The 16,324-nt window shown below is 39.0% G+C and overlaps 1 protein-coding gene and 1 pseudogene across 7 annotated transcripts in view; one reads left to right on the top strand and one right to left on the bottom strand.

The window, feature by feature from the left end:
• LOC132664623 (ubiquitin-associated protein 1 pseudogene) overlaps positions 1 to 14,790 on the bottom strand; it is a 60,382-nt pseudogene extending 45,592 nt beyond the window's left edge.
• CRH (corticotropin releasing hormone) overlaps positions 1 to 16,324 on the top strand; it is a 304,411-nt gene that overhangs the window by 134,094 nt on the left and 153,993 nt on the right. The gene's annotated exons all lie outside the window — the stretch shown is intronic.

Raw genomic sequence — 16,324 nt, 5'->3', positions numbered from 1 at the left:
CTCTTATCAGGGTATGTCTTCCTAGTTATACTGTAATGCCTGAAGTCCCTAAACCTCCCACAAAAGACCACCAGAGTTGTAAGTCAAAGCCAAGCGGCAAGGGTCGTTTATTGCAGGTTCGAACCTGGTCCTCTGCGCACTCGTCGCCGGTGACGCAAGAGGCCACAATCAGGGTTGGTATAGCGTTTTTATAGACAGAGACAAATAGCACAGGGGAGGTTTCAAATTATGAGGGGCCTGATTAGTTGATTTTAAAGTAAGGACATTTGTTGTTCTCTGATTGGGCATCCTTTGTCTGTCCTTTGGCGGGAAGGCTTTGTCCGTTACTTGTGGCGGGAGGAAGAAAGGGGGAAGGGGGTAGGTGAGGAATGTGCTAAGCAAGCAGGTTTACAGAAGCAAGAAATGCCGGTTAGTTTATGTACAATCACTCATTCCATTACATATCAGACTACATTTAGGAAGTTTTACAACCCATTTTACTACACAGCGGGTTACATTCAGGAAAGGACTCACAATGCTCGTAGCAAACAGCAAGCAAAACAGACTTCTCAGCAATTGTATTTCTTATCAAAGATCCATAATAAGCAGAAAAGAGAACCTAGCTTTAAACTAAGGCAGGGCTGTCATTTGGATTGTTCCTTTTAATACTTGTGTGGTTTATCTTTTGGACATAAGTGTAGGAATTTGCATTTATATTAACTTTAATTTTATTTAAATTATGACATCTAGCACCATTGGTTTTTTTCTTGGCTTCCCACAATAGGTCAGGGTGCCCCTGTAAGTTTCGGTGGTATGTTCTTTATTATATTTTTATTTTGATGATAATTCAACAAATAGGAATACACATTTTCTGGCTAATGCCATTGACCATCTTTTTGCCAAAAACAGATAAGTAATCTCAGAGCCCGCCTTCGTGTAATACTTTGTTATAAACTGATGGGCATAGAATAGAGGAAGACAATGGACAAATGATGCATTTCACCTCAGGAAAAGGTCATAGCCGTCCTGGTGGACTGGGCAAATGCAGTTTTCCCAGTAGTCAGAATATGATGGGTAATCTGAGTCATCATACAGATAGTAGTATAGGTATGTGAGACTCAGCCTGTCATGGCTCAGTACCATATTCATGTTGGTTATTTGGTTTCAGCAAAATATCATGTGTCACATTATATTCATTCAATTTGCATTTTATCTGATTTCATAATAAAAGTTATTGATTTTGTAATAACATTAATCATTAATACTTTACATGGATTATTTAATTTAATCCGGAAGCAACCTACATTATAGGAATTATTGTTCCTATTTTACAGTTGAGGAGACTAAAGCCTGAAGAATCTAAATAACACTCAAAAGATATAATTTATAACAGGTAGAATTAGAGTTTGAACTTAGACATTCTGATTTTAAGTGCCCAGTCTCTTAGCTGTTCTGTTTTATTTCATGAATTTATTTTGTTTTTATAGTTGTACAGGAGATAGAATATAATATACTTATAACTAGTTTTGTATTTGTATATATTTAAGTAATGTATAATCAAAATAGTTTAATTCAGCTTTAAGTATTTACAAGCACTTTTTTTTCCCCACCCAGAAGAAGTCATTATATATATTTGATAAACTCTGTCAAGGGCATATCTCACCAGAATTCTCTCTATGACAAGCAGAGCTCAGAGTATGAGACTCGGGTGGGGATTGGAAGTCAGGGCCATGCATTGGAGAGACAAGGGACTGGCCATGGCCACAGACTGTGCTTTCCAGGGAGATGGTTCATTAGGCCATACTAGGCCATACTAGGTCCTGAGCCTCCTGAAGTCAGGACCATAATGACAAAAAAGGACTGGAATGAAGGTGGGAATTCTTTGCTGATTAAATGATCAATCAGAATCAACAAGGAGGGGTTTACTTTATATAATTTGTGAAGACATAAAATATATTTTAGAGGGATTTAATAGGGACTAAAACATTAAACATTTTATTAATAAAATAAAATTCACATACATAAAACAACTTGGTCCACCTTTGGTCCACCAAAATTTGTGTCCTACACAAGTTGTAGCATTCTTTCTTTGGAAGGAACCTTGTAGCCATTCTAGTGGTGTGAATCTCAGGTACACAGTTTTGGATTGGTTTCAGGCTGCCTGCAAGGGGTGTTATGTATTCCCAGCCTCCACTGTGGACATTACTATTTTGTCGATATGGGGTGGGATCTGGGAATTTGTACTAAAAACCAAAACTCCTCAGGTAATCAAGATGTGTAGCCAACCTTGGGAGCCCTTGACCTTGCCTATCCTTCACTAGCTATGACTGAGATTCGTACAATTCATCAAATATTTTCATTTCTTCCTCCTTTCTGATTACATGGTGGGGTTGCCATTTCTGGCCTTTTTGTGATTCTGGTGAGTAAACTATGAGAAGAAATGATCTGTGCCACTTTAAAATGGGAACGTTTAATATGTGGTACTAGACCTTCAAGCGTCTCTCTTTGCCTTTGGATTGAGAATCAGAAGCATTCAAGAGGATGACTGTCTCATCAGTCTGGGTTCCTGAGGGACCACAGTGAACAAAGCCACCCTAACACCTGCAGAGAACATGTATCATGGGCAAGAAATTCATCTTTGCAGTGTTTAGCCACAAAGCATAAAATAAATCCATTCTGATGATATCATAATATTTATTTGATTAATGTTAGAATTTTTTATCAAAGCAATCCATACATAATTAAAACATCAAATGGTGCTAAAAAACGTATTTTTTAAAAAAAACCCTTTCTTTTGGGGTGGCTGGGTGGCTGTCGGTTGAGTGTCTGATTTCAGCTCAGGCCATGATCTCACGGTTCGTGAGTTTGAGCCCATGCATCAGTCTCATTTGCTGTCAGCGCAGAGCTTCAGATCCTCTGTCCCCTTTTCTCTCTGTCCCTCCTCCGCTCTTTTTCTCTCTCTCAAAAATAAACATTAAAAAAAAAAACAACTCCTTTTTTCTTCCCTTCTCAATCTCCTAGTCTGCTTCTGAGAAACAGCCATCTGCTTCTGAGAAACAGCCATTTTAATCTTTCACCTTGTTATATCTGTTTTTTTCTTTGCTTTCATCTATCTAAACAATGTTTACCATGTCGTTTCTTGATTTGCCCTGTGTAGATGTTAATCTTTTGCTTCAGTTGTTGAATACTTAGCTCTCTTATATCATGATCACCTCATTTTTTTGTGTGCCCCTAAGCTCCTATATTATAGATTTTGATTAAAGAATCAGTTTTACATTATAAGATTAGGAGCTAAGAAGTGTTGAGCTAAGAAGTGTTCTTCAATTGTATTTCCTTTCTTAAACAATGGTATCTTTTTCTCTCTGGAGTTGATAACTACCTAAGTTTATTTGTTTTTCATTTGCTTAGTTTTCTATATATCTATGTCCATTCCTGCCTTCTCCCTTTTTACAATACTCCATGTATCTGGCTTAGCAGTAGTTTTTCCAAAATCTCTAGCATATTAAACAATATTTTAGTTTCATCCCTGCTCAAGGTCCCTCTCCCACAGTCATTTGGCCTCTTGCTCTGATTAGGACTGATGTTCTCCAGACCTCATCTACCACAGTCAGCCTGGGACTTCCTTTGCATTTTTCTTGTGTTGGATATGGTATCTTCATTTTTCTTGGAGCTCTCTTAAATTGCAGAAGACCCTACTTGAGTTGCTTCCCAAGAAGAGGTGCATGAGAAGTAATTTTTTGAGTGCTTCTTTGAAAATGTCTTTATTCTGCCCTTACATTTGTATAATAATTTGGCTGGGTATATAAGTTTAGGTTAGATTTGGTTTTCTTTCAGAACGCTAAAGGTACTTTATCTTCTAGAATACAGTGTTGCTGTTGAGACTTTAATGAGTTTTGATGATTCCATTCCTTTGAATATGATTTTGTAAGGAACTTTACCCATGATATTCTGAAATTTCATGATGATGAGCTGTAGATTGGATTTTTTTGAAAAATGCATTGTGCTGTGTACTCTCTGGTAGACTTCTACCTAATTCTGGAAATTTTTCTTGTATTCTTTCTTTGATAATCTCCTCCTCATTGTTTTCTTTTTGGGGAACTTCTATTGGTTGCAGAGTTTCTGAACTGATCCTCTGAGTTTTATTTTTTCACTTTTTATTTCCAATGACTTCTCTTTTGGCCCCAGTTTTAATTTTCTGAGTGATTTTCTTCCTTCAACACTTCAATTAAAATTTTCACCTGGTTATAATTTTTAATTTCTAGTGGTGCTTTCTTATTTTCTGATGCTTCCTTTTCACAGCCCAGTTTTACTTTATAAATATGATGGATTCTCTTATTCTTTGAAGATATAGATTTTAAAGGTTTGTTTCATTTTCCTCTATTGCTGTGTGGTTTTTTTTTTTTTCCAGTCTTCTTTTCCCTTTTGTTTGTTTTGAGTTTTCTTTCCTTGAGTGTTTTAAATCTTTGGCTGTTCATTTTTACTTAAAAGGGAAGCAATGAAACGATGATTAAACGCTCTGGGTGCTTGTTGGGGGCTTGTCAACTGGTGAGTTTCATTTCAAGAATGAGTTCCACATGGCAGTATATTAAAGTATTTCAGGAGGAGACCTTCAGTTCCCTCACAGAATACTACATTATCTTCCTTTCCTGATTGTGTGTGTATGTGCATGTGTTGTGCATGCATGGGTGTGTATGTATACCTGTCTAAAGATATTCTGGGAGTGGGGCGGAGGAAGGGGACTTTCATTATTTTCCTTCCCTCTCACGGTGTTTCTTCTGTCATATCAGTGTGGCAGGTATACCCAAGATTAGAGCTTCTCAGTTTGTTTCTCTGGAGAATAATCTTCCTGTTTTCTTTGGGGGAAGGATTGTCACTGATAGGGCGGTTAGTGAAGGAAGCTAGAGATCAGCTAATTAGCACAGGTTTTTAAGGTATATACCTGTTTTTAACCATACCTCCAACTCTTACTTAAAAAAATTTTTTTTCTAATCTTTATTTATTTTTGAGAGAGAGAGAGAGAGACACAGAGTGTGAGTGGGGAAGGGTCAGAGAGAGAGGGAGACACAAAATCTGAAGTGGGCTCCAGACTGTTAGCATACAGCCTGGTGCAGGACTCAAACTCACAGTGAGATCAGACCTGAGCTGAAGTCAGACACTTAACTGACTGAGCCACCCAGGCATCCTCTTCCCCCAACTCTTACTTTTAAGTGCTGAACTTTGCAGGGGCTATGCAAGGCACATGGCTCATTTCTGGCCATATTCCCTTTCTGTGGGTTCTAAGGTTGGAACAGCATCCACTCTTTAACACAGTTTTAGACAGTTGTTTTCCTCCTGATTTCCATCTTCCAAAAATATGTTGAAATCTCTCATCTGCTGTTGTTTTCTCTCATTCTCTCTCTCTTTTTTTTTTTTTTTTCTGATCGGATATCATTTTATTTATTTATTTTTTTAAAGAATTACTTTATGGGCTTTGGAAGGAGCAGAGATAAATGCCAGTCCTCCAGGTTTAATGGGAAGTCTACCACTCCCTCACTTTTCAGAGGAAAAGGAAACCCTGGGAAGTTGAGGGACTTTCACAAGGTTATGCACTCACTGTAGCAGAGAGGAGAGCACAGACTTGAATCAGAAAGCCTGATTTTGAATCCTGTATCTGTGGAATACTACTTATTTGATTACTCAAAATTTTAGTTTCTCATCTATAAAATAAGGATAATAATAGTGCCTGCCTTCTAGGGTTGTTGTGAGAATTAAATGAACTATGTCATATAAAGAGTTCAAAGCAGTGCCTGACTAATTTGTGCCTAATATATGTTAGCTATTGTTATTATTACTATACCTTTGTAATTATTATTTACCCCTGCCTTCCCAAAGCTCAAAAACTACTGACAGGAATGTAAAATTCACTGGACATCTTTAGTCCTTTTTCTACTGATAGAATTAGAAATATACATGTGGGCCATCTTTTTTATTTTAGTGCATTTTCTTTTTTACTCATTATAACAGAGCCAGAGTCATTCCCTTTTGTTGAGCTAGTCATAATTAGTTTTAGACTTCTGTTTTGTGAATGTATATGGGTACTAATGGATAAAATTACCTTCAGAGTGCAACTAAAATTAAGCGTGATAGAAGAACACACAAGGCATGTAAGGATTTGGGCTTAAACTGTCCCTGGCTAATAGGTGACTGTAAGCAAACTGGGCTGGTCTGCTTGATGTGCTGATCTGGCCTGCCCTCCTTACAGGGTGCTGAGGGAAAGAAGGTGTTTCCTGTGCAAGCTGTCTGTAGAGGTGAAGGGACTTCTTTTTTTACTGAAAGGTCTGAGGGTGGTGTCATACTTCTTGGAAGGCATGCTCTGCAGCATGCTCTGGCACTGAGTGCTTGGTCTCTATGGTGAGTCTAGCTGAGGCCAGAGGAGATCCTGGATGCCTGACTGGGAGAATTAATCCAGTATTGGTCAAAAATGTTTGTCCTTAGTAGTGAATTCCTGAGGTATTCAATGAAATACTAAAAAAAACCCTAGCCTGCTAAGGAATGGAAGTTCCTGGGAAAGGCAGTAAAGGAGAGATAGGATTAGAAAAATTAGAGAATCCCCCAGGGAAAAAACAGAGCAGGAGTGGGATGCTTTTTGCTTCTTGTTCTTTTTACATTTGCTCCCACAGCCTGGGCTTCATTCCCCTCCCCTGGTAAGGAAACATAGGAACAGCCAAAGGAAGGAAGAAAAAGCTGAAGACTCATGATGAGTTTGGAAGAGCCAGGAAATGGTCCTTGTGTCATCTGCTACTTGAAGAGATTATTGCTTTCACTTCATTTGTTGGTTTTAACCTCATGGTTTTGGCATGACTGACCATCTTAATGTAGGAATGATTCCGTACTCTAATATCTAATTCCCTTTTCCTTTACCAGCACATTTCCTAAAAACCAATGATAATATTCTGACAAAATCAGAACCCATATGTTATTCATATTCTGTATCGTGGTATATTATCTGTAGTGCTAATATTTGATTCTTGACCCTTGAGGTCATGGCATGAAGTATTGATCTGTTTCTCATCAAAGAACCTCTCTGGATGTAGAATTATTCTTCCCTGACAGCAAAGCCACACGTGGGCTCCTTGTCAGTGAGGAAACAGAAATCATAAGTGCCTTATTTGTGCTCTCCTGGTGAACCATCAAGAATAGATACCAGGACCACTAGCATTTATTTTTCTATTTGAATTATTAGTATAAATATTAGAAATATGGAATCCAAAAAAATTCATGTGTATTGAAGAATAAGTTTTTTTTAAGATTCTCATCAATATGCTACACTTTATTTATTTATTATTTTTCTATGTAAATATGGTACACTTTAAACATGTATCAGTGCTGAACTGACAGTTCCATTAGAAGTTGGGGGAGGTCATGTTTGTGTGCCACCTAGGAGCTTGCGTACTGAGAAAACTCTCTCAGAATTTCTGGGTCTGCACTGTTCTTACTAGCTTTTGTTTCTAAGTTGCCCCACTGATACATTGCAAGAAAGCCAAGAGAAGGAGAAGGACAAGTGAGAGAGAGAGATGGAGGGAAGGAAAGAGAGATATTGATTCATTGTTATTTTCCTTTGTGTGCTGTAATTTTCCCATAGAAAAGTTAAAAGTTCTGAGTTACTTGAATAAGGACATTGAGTGTACAGTCAGACATTTAGAGTGAATGGAAACCTTCAACTTTGTCAGCATGCCTACATTCAGCCCACACTTTAAGCAGTGAGTGATGGAAGATGAACAGGAGAGAGAGAAGAAAAGCATATGGATTGGTGAGTTAGTTATGGAATTATGAATAATGAGTAGGTATATCTCAGGGTATTCAAAGTACAGAAAGCCATATTTTGGGGCCTAATGTTAGTGTATCTACACTACGCTAGTGTATCTACAGATATTAGCCAAAGTTTTAATTTTTTTTTCTCCTTCCAAAATTTGGGCAAAAGCATGGCACAATGTTACTTATGCTTAACAACAGTTCTTCTTCTTCTTCTTTTTTTTTTTTTAAGTTTATTTATTTATTTTGAGAGAGAGTGCAAGCTGAGGAGGGGCAGAGAGAGAGTCCCAAGCAGGCTCCATGCTTCAGCATGGAGCCTGACACAGGGCTCGATCCCATGAACTGTGAGATCATCCCATGAACTGTGAGAACAGGGCTTGATCCCATGAACTGTGAGATCCCGTGAACTGTGAGATCCCATGAACTGTGAGCTGAATTCAAGAGCTGGACGCTTAACTGACTGGGAAACCCAGGCGCTTCTATGCTTAACAGTTCTAACAAATGTTTGGTGTAAGTGGAAGCAGAAATAAGTAGCTAAGATGAGACTATAGAGTGATTTGCAGCTTTCTTTCTGTCTGTTGTTCTTCCTGGGAAGACAGTAGAGAGTCCAGAGTAAGAGCTTGGAGTTAGACAACTTGGTTCAATCCTGGTGTTGTGGGTGGAGGGGTCTCTGGATACTGTTTGGTGTGCAGAGTATTTATTGCTACCAACTCTTGTGGACAGGAGAGGGAGGAAGCAGGATTGGGTAGAGGGAGGAGTGGAACTATAGTGTAGGTCCAGCATAGCATCAGTACCCGCTGGCCCGCTGGGGAGTCCTTGAGTGTGTATGAGCCATTACACCTGTCCCTCAGAGATCCCAAAAGGTCAGACCTTTATACCTCAGTGGTACTCAGCCATTGGGCTTGGGCTGCCCTGGGAAGGGTGTGGTTTTGAGTGAGGTACTGTCTGCAGCTGAGGAGTATCCTGAAGGAGCTGACAGCTTGAGGCTGTCACTGATAGCACTCTCAGGAGCTGGGAGAAGTCCTTCCTTGAAGGGAAGGGGGGGTGCTGTCTGGGTGGCACAGCTCCATGTCTGCTACACATCTCCCTTTTTAAAAGGTATACAATCTTGGACATGTTACTTAAAACCTCAGTGGGGACTTAGTTTCCTTATCTGTTAAATAGGGATAATAACTACCTCTCTCTTAAAGTTTTTGTGAGGATTTAGTGAATTATTGAAAAGCCCTTAGAACTGTGACTGGCACATAATAAATGTTAGCTATTATTCTATTTAAGTAATCTTCCCCTCCCCTAATGGTGTCCCATTTAATGGAGAAAGGTTGTAGCATTTTTCAGACTTTGTAAGATATAGTTCACATTCTGGGGAGAAGGTCACGGCAGCCCTTTTTAAAAGAAATCATAATTGGGATACTTCATGTTCTCTCCTTGTCACTTGATGTTATGTGATCTATACTGCTAGCAGAATGTGCTAATGACCTCTGAGTAATAGAATATTAACAATTCCTAATAAGCTGAACATCATAGAGAGCTATTTAAAAATGATTTGTAAATTACATGATTCTGTTCTTAATACTTGTGCATTCCCCTCATAAAATAATATTTTAGGATTGATAATTAAAGGATTTGGTCTTTAACCCTCTAATGATTCATAAATGCTCATTTTTACTGTTTTGTTAAAGTCTAAATGGAAATTTAAGGCCTATTGGAGTTTTTTTAGGTCCTATAGTTTTGAATTTTTCAAATTTTCTTTGAAAAGCACTGAATATGAAAAAAAAGAAAAGCACTGAATATATCAAATAAAGCCCTTTAAATTCCATTCATGACTGAATTTGAAAGGATTATGCTCTCATCTGAGAAGTGGCAAATTACCAATGATGATGATGCTATTGAATTATCAACTAGGGAGAACTACTGAAGAAAATGGGTGGGGGATAAGGCTATGGGGAAAGGAGAATCTGCTAGAAATAAAGACCAATTACTTCTTTCCATCTATTTGTTCACTGAAAAGATATTAATCTAGCACCCAGTGTACCCTAGGTAGGATGCTGGGTGCTGAGGTAAATAGAAAACAAATCCTTCTTTTGAGGAGTTTATGGCCTATTAGGGATTACAGTTGGTGGGGGTGCAGCACGGAGATGTGCACAGTGTTATAAATGTTGTAATAAAGATACAAGGTGACATTGAGGTGGGAGACCTGCATTTAGGGTCTCACCTGGGGAATGGCAAAGAAGGAAGTGATGTCAGAGATATCATGGATTAAAAACAAGAGGTACTTGACCATCAATCTGCTGATGGAATAAGACAAGGGACTGACTACTTAATAAGAGTTAGACTTTCAAGCCCAGGTGGTAGGAAGAATGGGAATATCCTTGGAAAAATAGGATATTTGGGGAAGATGACAGATTTGGTTTTAGACATGTTAGTTTTAAGCACACTGGAACATCCAGGTAGAAATACCTATCAGGCAGGTATATCGGCTTGTGAGGGAATTCATGGATCAGAAAAGAAAACAAAGTTTGCATTGATGAGTCAAAAACAAAGTATATATTCAGTCGAACAGTTTGAGATCAAATGTGTATTGTGCATCCCAAAGTAAAATTTTCATAATTCTATTTTTTATTACATTGAATTTTATTCAGTTGAAATGCCTGAAATGAAGCACAATGATTATATGCTTAATGCTTCATTTGCTAGTATGCCTGTATCTGATTTGCTTCATTATTCTGTGAGTGGCTAAGCTGAAAAGTATAAGGCCTGCTAATCTTTCAAAAAAATATAAAATATCACTTGCTTGTCAAATTCAACTAATGGAGAACTATATAAAGAGTGAAAGGCTGCTTTCTTCAGGCCCCAGCCCATCTTGCTCCCCAGAGCTACTGACTGCTAGTGTTTGGTTTATATCATTATGGTCTTTTAAATGCAAATATAAATATGTGTCTGAATATTTTATATAAGTGGGTTCATACAGTATATGCTTCCTTGCATCCTTTTTTTTTTCACAGAATAGTGTATCGTGGATCTGTTACCTTTTTGAAACATATATATCTTATTCTTCTTACTGCATAATATGTACCTGTGTACAGATGAATTCTAACTCATTTGACCATTCCTCTATGGATGTATGTCTACTTTGCTGTTTTTCCAGTTACATAGTGTATCTGCAAACATCTTTGTGTATACATCTGTATACTTGTTCCAGTGTCTTAGAAATGGAATCACTAGTTCAAAGGGAATCCACATTTTTTTAAAGTAAGCTCTATGCCCAACGTGGGGTTCAAACTTACAATCCCAAGATCAGGAGTTGCAAGTTCTATCATTTAAGTCAGCCAGGTGCCCCAGAAATCTACCTTTTAAATTTTGATATATTCAGCAAATTGAATCTAAAGAGGTTATACCAATTTATATTCCCTTAAAAGTTTCTTTTTTTTCTTTCAGTAATTACAGCTGATTTTCATTGTGTACAAAGGAATTTGTATACATTATTTCATTTAATCCTTAAAAGAGTCCTTTGAGTCCTGAACTGAGGCTCAGAGAAATTAAATATGATGCCCAAAGTCACATAGCTTGTAAGCAGTAGAGCCAGTATTTGAAACCAGTTTGATACGGGAACTCATGCCCTTAACTACTTCCTGTCCTGCTTCTCCAAAGGAAAAAAAGACCACAAATTGCAGACAATAGGGACCTCTAGAATACTGTGCTTGAGCCTCAAATTCGGTTGATATTCTTGGGTGCCAAAAAGAAAGGAAAACAGTTATTTAGAACTAATGTTAAAGACTTCTTTTGAGTCAGATTGTCATTTCCCTGTACCTGTACCTTTCCAGTCATCTTGTCTTGCATCCTGCTCTAGAAAAGCTCAAAGATTCTTTATCTAATCTCATCCCCAAAGATTTAAGTTACTGAGGGACTAGAGGGCTCAGGCCAATGTTGGCTGTATTCACTGCAACTGTCTTCAGCATCTGCTAACAGTGGCATAGTTTGTGTTCATTATTCTGATGCAGTGGGGTATCTGAGCAAGGGGCACAGAGGAGAGGAACATGGCCAAGACCCAGTGGCTCTCCTTGTGAATATTTAAAAGCCATTTAAATAGATTTCTTTTTATCTCCTAATTTCCTATTGATGACAGCACTGAAACTACTTGTCTCATTTTTCAAATTAAAGCTTCCTAGAGCAAAATGGCCTGGAGACTGAGCAGCTCTTGAGGCTCTATTAATCACACGGGTGAGGGTGGGGAGCCCAATAAATTGTTCAGGGAGTGGAAAAGTACTTGAGACTTATTAAGACCACCTCTCCCTTCAGCCAACCTCTTCACACTTGCTTCTTTGAGGCTGGTTTCTTGTGAAGGGTCTTTTCGTTTTTTTCTTCAGAAATGATTTCATAAGTACCTTTTTTCAACGTACACCTATTGATTTCTCTCAAAGACCTTTGCTGGAGTCAGGCAGCTGGCCCTGGGCCCTTCTGATGCATCTGCTCTCAGAAGACATGACTCTGAGAAGGCATCATGAAGTCCTAAGCTGTAGTCTGCTCTGGGCCATTGTCTCCCTTGGGTTTAGGAACCAGAGTGATGTGGGATGGAATCCTGACTCAACCATTGTTAGTTATATGACACTGGACAAGCAACTTAACTTATATTTGCTCATCTGTAAAGCCTTGGTGTGTCCCTATTGGGATAATATCTGTCTCCCAGGGTTATTTTTAGGATGAGTTATAAGTTGTCTCTCTTTTGTCTGTAACTGGAAAATCAAGTACCAGCTTTGTCCTTCATCTATTGTGTAGCAATAGAATTTCCAGAGCAGTTGAGCTAGGTTGGTAAGTGTTGGGGCTTTGAGGCTACTTTTCAGAGCTCTATACATAAGATCCTGAGAAAGCACCATTTACTCATTTCAAATCTAGGATTGGGGTGCTGGTAGAGATATCAGTGGGTAACAGTGGTTATCCACTGTTTATCAACGTTAGCTCCATAAAATTTGTGCAAGTTACTTAACCTCTCTCAACCTCTTTCCTTTGTATTTAGATATTTTCCTTTGTATTTAGATATTTAATGATGTACAACATAATACCAAAAAAAAAAAAAAAAAAAAAAAAAAAAGAAGAAGGGGACTAATTTCTATGACTTGATGTTACTTTATTGCATCATCCTAGAGCAGGGAGCTGGAGGGAGAGGCTGTTCTCCAAGTAGAACTGAGGTGGAGTTAGTGCTGGACTACTGAAATCACAGCCTGTTTCTCCCCCACTCAATGTGCTGGGAAAGGGCCAATGATTTCTTAAACTGATGACTGTTTCCTAAATCAGAGGGCTCCAAAATCTTAGTAGCAGAGGATTGTGGTCCAAACCAAGCCAAAAGAAAGACTGAGGCATGGAAGCATAGTAACTGACTGGCAGAGAGGCAAACTCAATACCCCATGGGCAAAAGGACATTCTTTGCATCACAGAGACATTGCAGGACCAGTGTAGCACTAAGAGACTTTGTTAAAAGGAGAAAAAAACAAAAACAAAAAAATTCTGGGAGAACCTTTCACTAGCACTAAATTTAGGTTAGAGCTCAGTCCATCGGTGCAGGGGAGGAAAACATCTAGCCCTAAAGCAGCACTGAGTCTGGCCCTCCCACCCCTTCTCCATGACTCCTTTTAACAGCTGGGCCAGGTTTCTGTTCAGGATGTACAGACCCCAGAAGGACCAGGAAATCTCTCTGAAGGGCCGAGGTGGCGAGGACACTTCTCAAAATACAAATACATTTAATATGGAAGGAGCCAGAGCAGTTCTGGAGGCTTTCATATATCCAAATCTTTCCTACTTTCTCCCCAGCTCAGAGACAGGCAAGCACAGTCTCCATACCTTACCCTCCACCCTCAAAAGAAAATGGTAAGTGTGCTCCTTCCTCCTTGTACATTCTGTGCACCTAGACAAGACAGAGAGGGAAGGCATCCGGGAGATCAGGTCTGAGGGAGTCAGGGTTGGCACCTCTGTGCCACTGTCTATGTTGAAAGCTGAAAGCCTAAGAGTATAATGCCAACTGAACTCACTGGCACTACTTTGGGTGCAAGGCTTTAGGGAATTCCAGAAGGTGCCATTATGGAGATTGGATGTGTTATGGAAAGTGCTTGTCAGCTTGGCTGTCTTCTGTTTGCTATCATCAGAGTCAAGTTTGGGGAAGAACAGGGATTTGATATTGCTTACTACAGGAATTGGGGGGAGGGATACTTTGAAAGATAGTGACATCTCATAGTTGCCCAACTGTGTTAAGGTTATAAAGCCACTGGATGTGTGAAGAGGCTTGATATCTAGGGTTGCCCACTCCAGGGATGCCAGGACTTCCTCATCCTATAACACCGACCCAGAGCCTCCTCTGGGCAAGTTATTGTCCAATAACTGAGCCATAACGGGTTTAGTGGTTCCTACTAGAATGTTTCTCAGCTCTTCCTTCTCAGTAGTTTTAAACTCCAGATTGTCCAAAGGGTCTTCTTCACACTTAAAGTCAGCAGGATTGAAATCTGTCTTTATGTGAGGTGGGCTGACAACTTTTTGTTTCATGATATTGCTGCTGACCCAAGGCAGGGTGAGGATGCTATGTTGTAAGCTGTCAAGGAAGGGGGTAGATAGGAGATGGCAGTGTGGCTGTACTGTATGTCTCAGAGAAGCTCGTTTTGCTGTCACCCGCTGGGCCACTCTTAGAATTCACTTTAGCCACTATTTCCTCAGTCTTGTACTCTGCTTCCTGCTGGGCTTCTTGGATTTTCTTAATATCTTCAGCCCATTCAATAGTTTTCTTTTACGAGGAGAAGTCATATACTGTACTTCTCCAACAATGTGTAAACAATCAGGCAAGGAGGAGCCAATAGGTAGACCAACTTTAGCTGGTGTTTTGAATTTGTCTCCTGTCTTAAATGGAACATCATCAAGGTAACTGAAAATCTCATGAAAATCTGTACCTAACTTCTTAGAAGCCATTTAGAACCTGAACGCCGCTACCATCCCACAAGCTGAAAGGTGCTAGCACTGGCTGGCCTCCCAGGCTCAGTCCCCACTGAGCTCCTGATGGTCCCTAGGGAGAATGACCACCACCACCTCCAACTCTGTCCTCCCTGGGCTAGGCCATCACCATTGCCAGTACTGCAGCCACCATGTTGAAGTCCTCTCAATTTTTTCTTTTTTCTTGGAAAAAAGGATATAGTACAAGTCTCTATTGGATATAGTTGCTGTGAGGTTTAATGAGAACTTCATATCCCAATTGCCTGCTTTATTTTTCCATTGAGGAACCTTTCATGATTTTACGTCACAGTTTCCTTGTTTATCTTCCTTGTTTATCTTCACGACTGTCTCCCTTTTCCAGTGTAAGTTCCATAAAGCCAGAGATTTTGTCTGTTCTTCTTTACTCCTCATTTTGCCTTACAAAGTGCCTGGCACATAACAGATACTAAAATATTTTGTTGAATGAATGAGTATGTAATGCATGGAATAGTGCCTGAAACATAGTAGGCACTCCATTAATGTGAACTTTAAAAAAATCAGTAGCTACTATCTATAAATTGAGGGTAATAAAATACCTACCTCATAGAATAAAATAGAAGAGCAGAGCACACAGTAAGCCTTCAATTAGTGGCAACTGGATTATGTATGAATAAGTTTTAGTCATTTTCAGCTAAAATATTTTGTGAAGAAAGCACTCCTACTACTCTGTGTTTCAGCTTACAGCTTTTTAAAAGCTTGACTTCATCCTTGTGTGAGGGATGAGGAAGGGTTCAGGAAGAGGCTTGTACAGGCAGTGGGTGTTAGGCAATTTTATTTTATTTTTTTAAGTTTTTATCTAAATTCCAGTTAGTTAACATACAGTGTAGTATTAGATTCAGGTGTAGAATTTAGTGATTCTTCACTTACATACAACACCTGGTGCTCATCACAACAATCTTTAATCCCCACCACCTATTTAACCCATGACCCCCACCTACCTCCCCTCCAGTAACCATCAGTTTGTTCTCTATAGATAAGAGTCTGTTTCTTGGTTTGCCTCTCTTTTTTCCCCTCCATGTTCATTTGTTTTGTTTCTTGAATTCCACGTATGAGTGAAATCAAATGGTATCTGTCTTTCTCTGATCAACTTATTTTGCTTGGCATAATGCTCTCTGGCTCCATCTATGTCATTGCAAATGGCAAGATTTCAGTCTTTTTGATGGCTGAGTAATATTCCATTATATGTATGTACACCACATCTTCTTTATCCATTCCCCAGTCAATGGACATTTGGGCTTTTTCCATAATTTGGCTATTGTTGATAATGCTGCATGAACATTGGGGTGTGTGTAATCCTTCAAATCAGTATTTTGTATTATTTGGGTAAATACCTAGTAGTGCAAATGCTGGATCATCAGGTAGTTCTATTTTTAACTTTTTGAGGAACCTCCATACTGAGTGGCTGCACCAGTTTGCATTCCCACCAACACTGTAAGAGGGTTCCCCTTTCTCCACATCTTTATGTTAGGCTATTTTAAAGTGAATTCATTCATCCAAAAAATATTTAGTGAGTTTTTAATTATATTCTTAACACTGTACTGGGTATGGA

The sequence above is a fragment of the Panthera onca genome, chromosome F2 (assembly GCF_046562875.1).
Source record: "Panthera onca isolate mPanOnc1 chromosome F2, mPanOnc1 haplotype 2, whole genome shotgun sequence".
In the NCBI taxonomy this organism is placed as follows: domain Eukaryota; kingdom Metazoa; phylum Chordata; class Mammalia; order Carnivora; family Felidae; genus Panthera; species Panthera onca.
The sequence above is the reverse complement of the archived record's forward strand: the minus strand, read 5'-3'. Positions and strand labels throughout refer to the sequence as shown.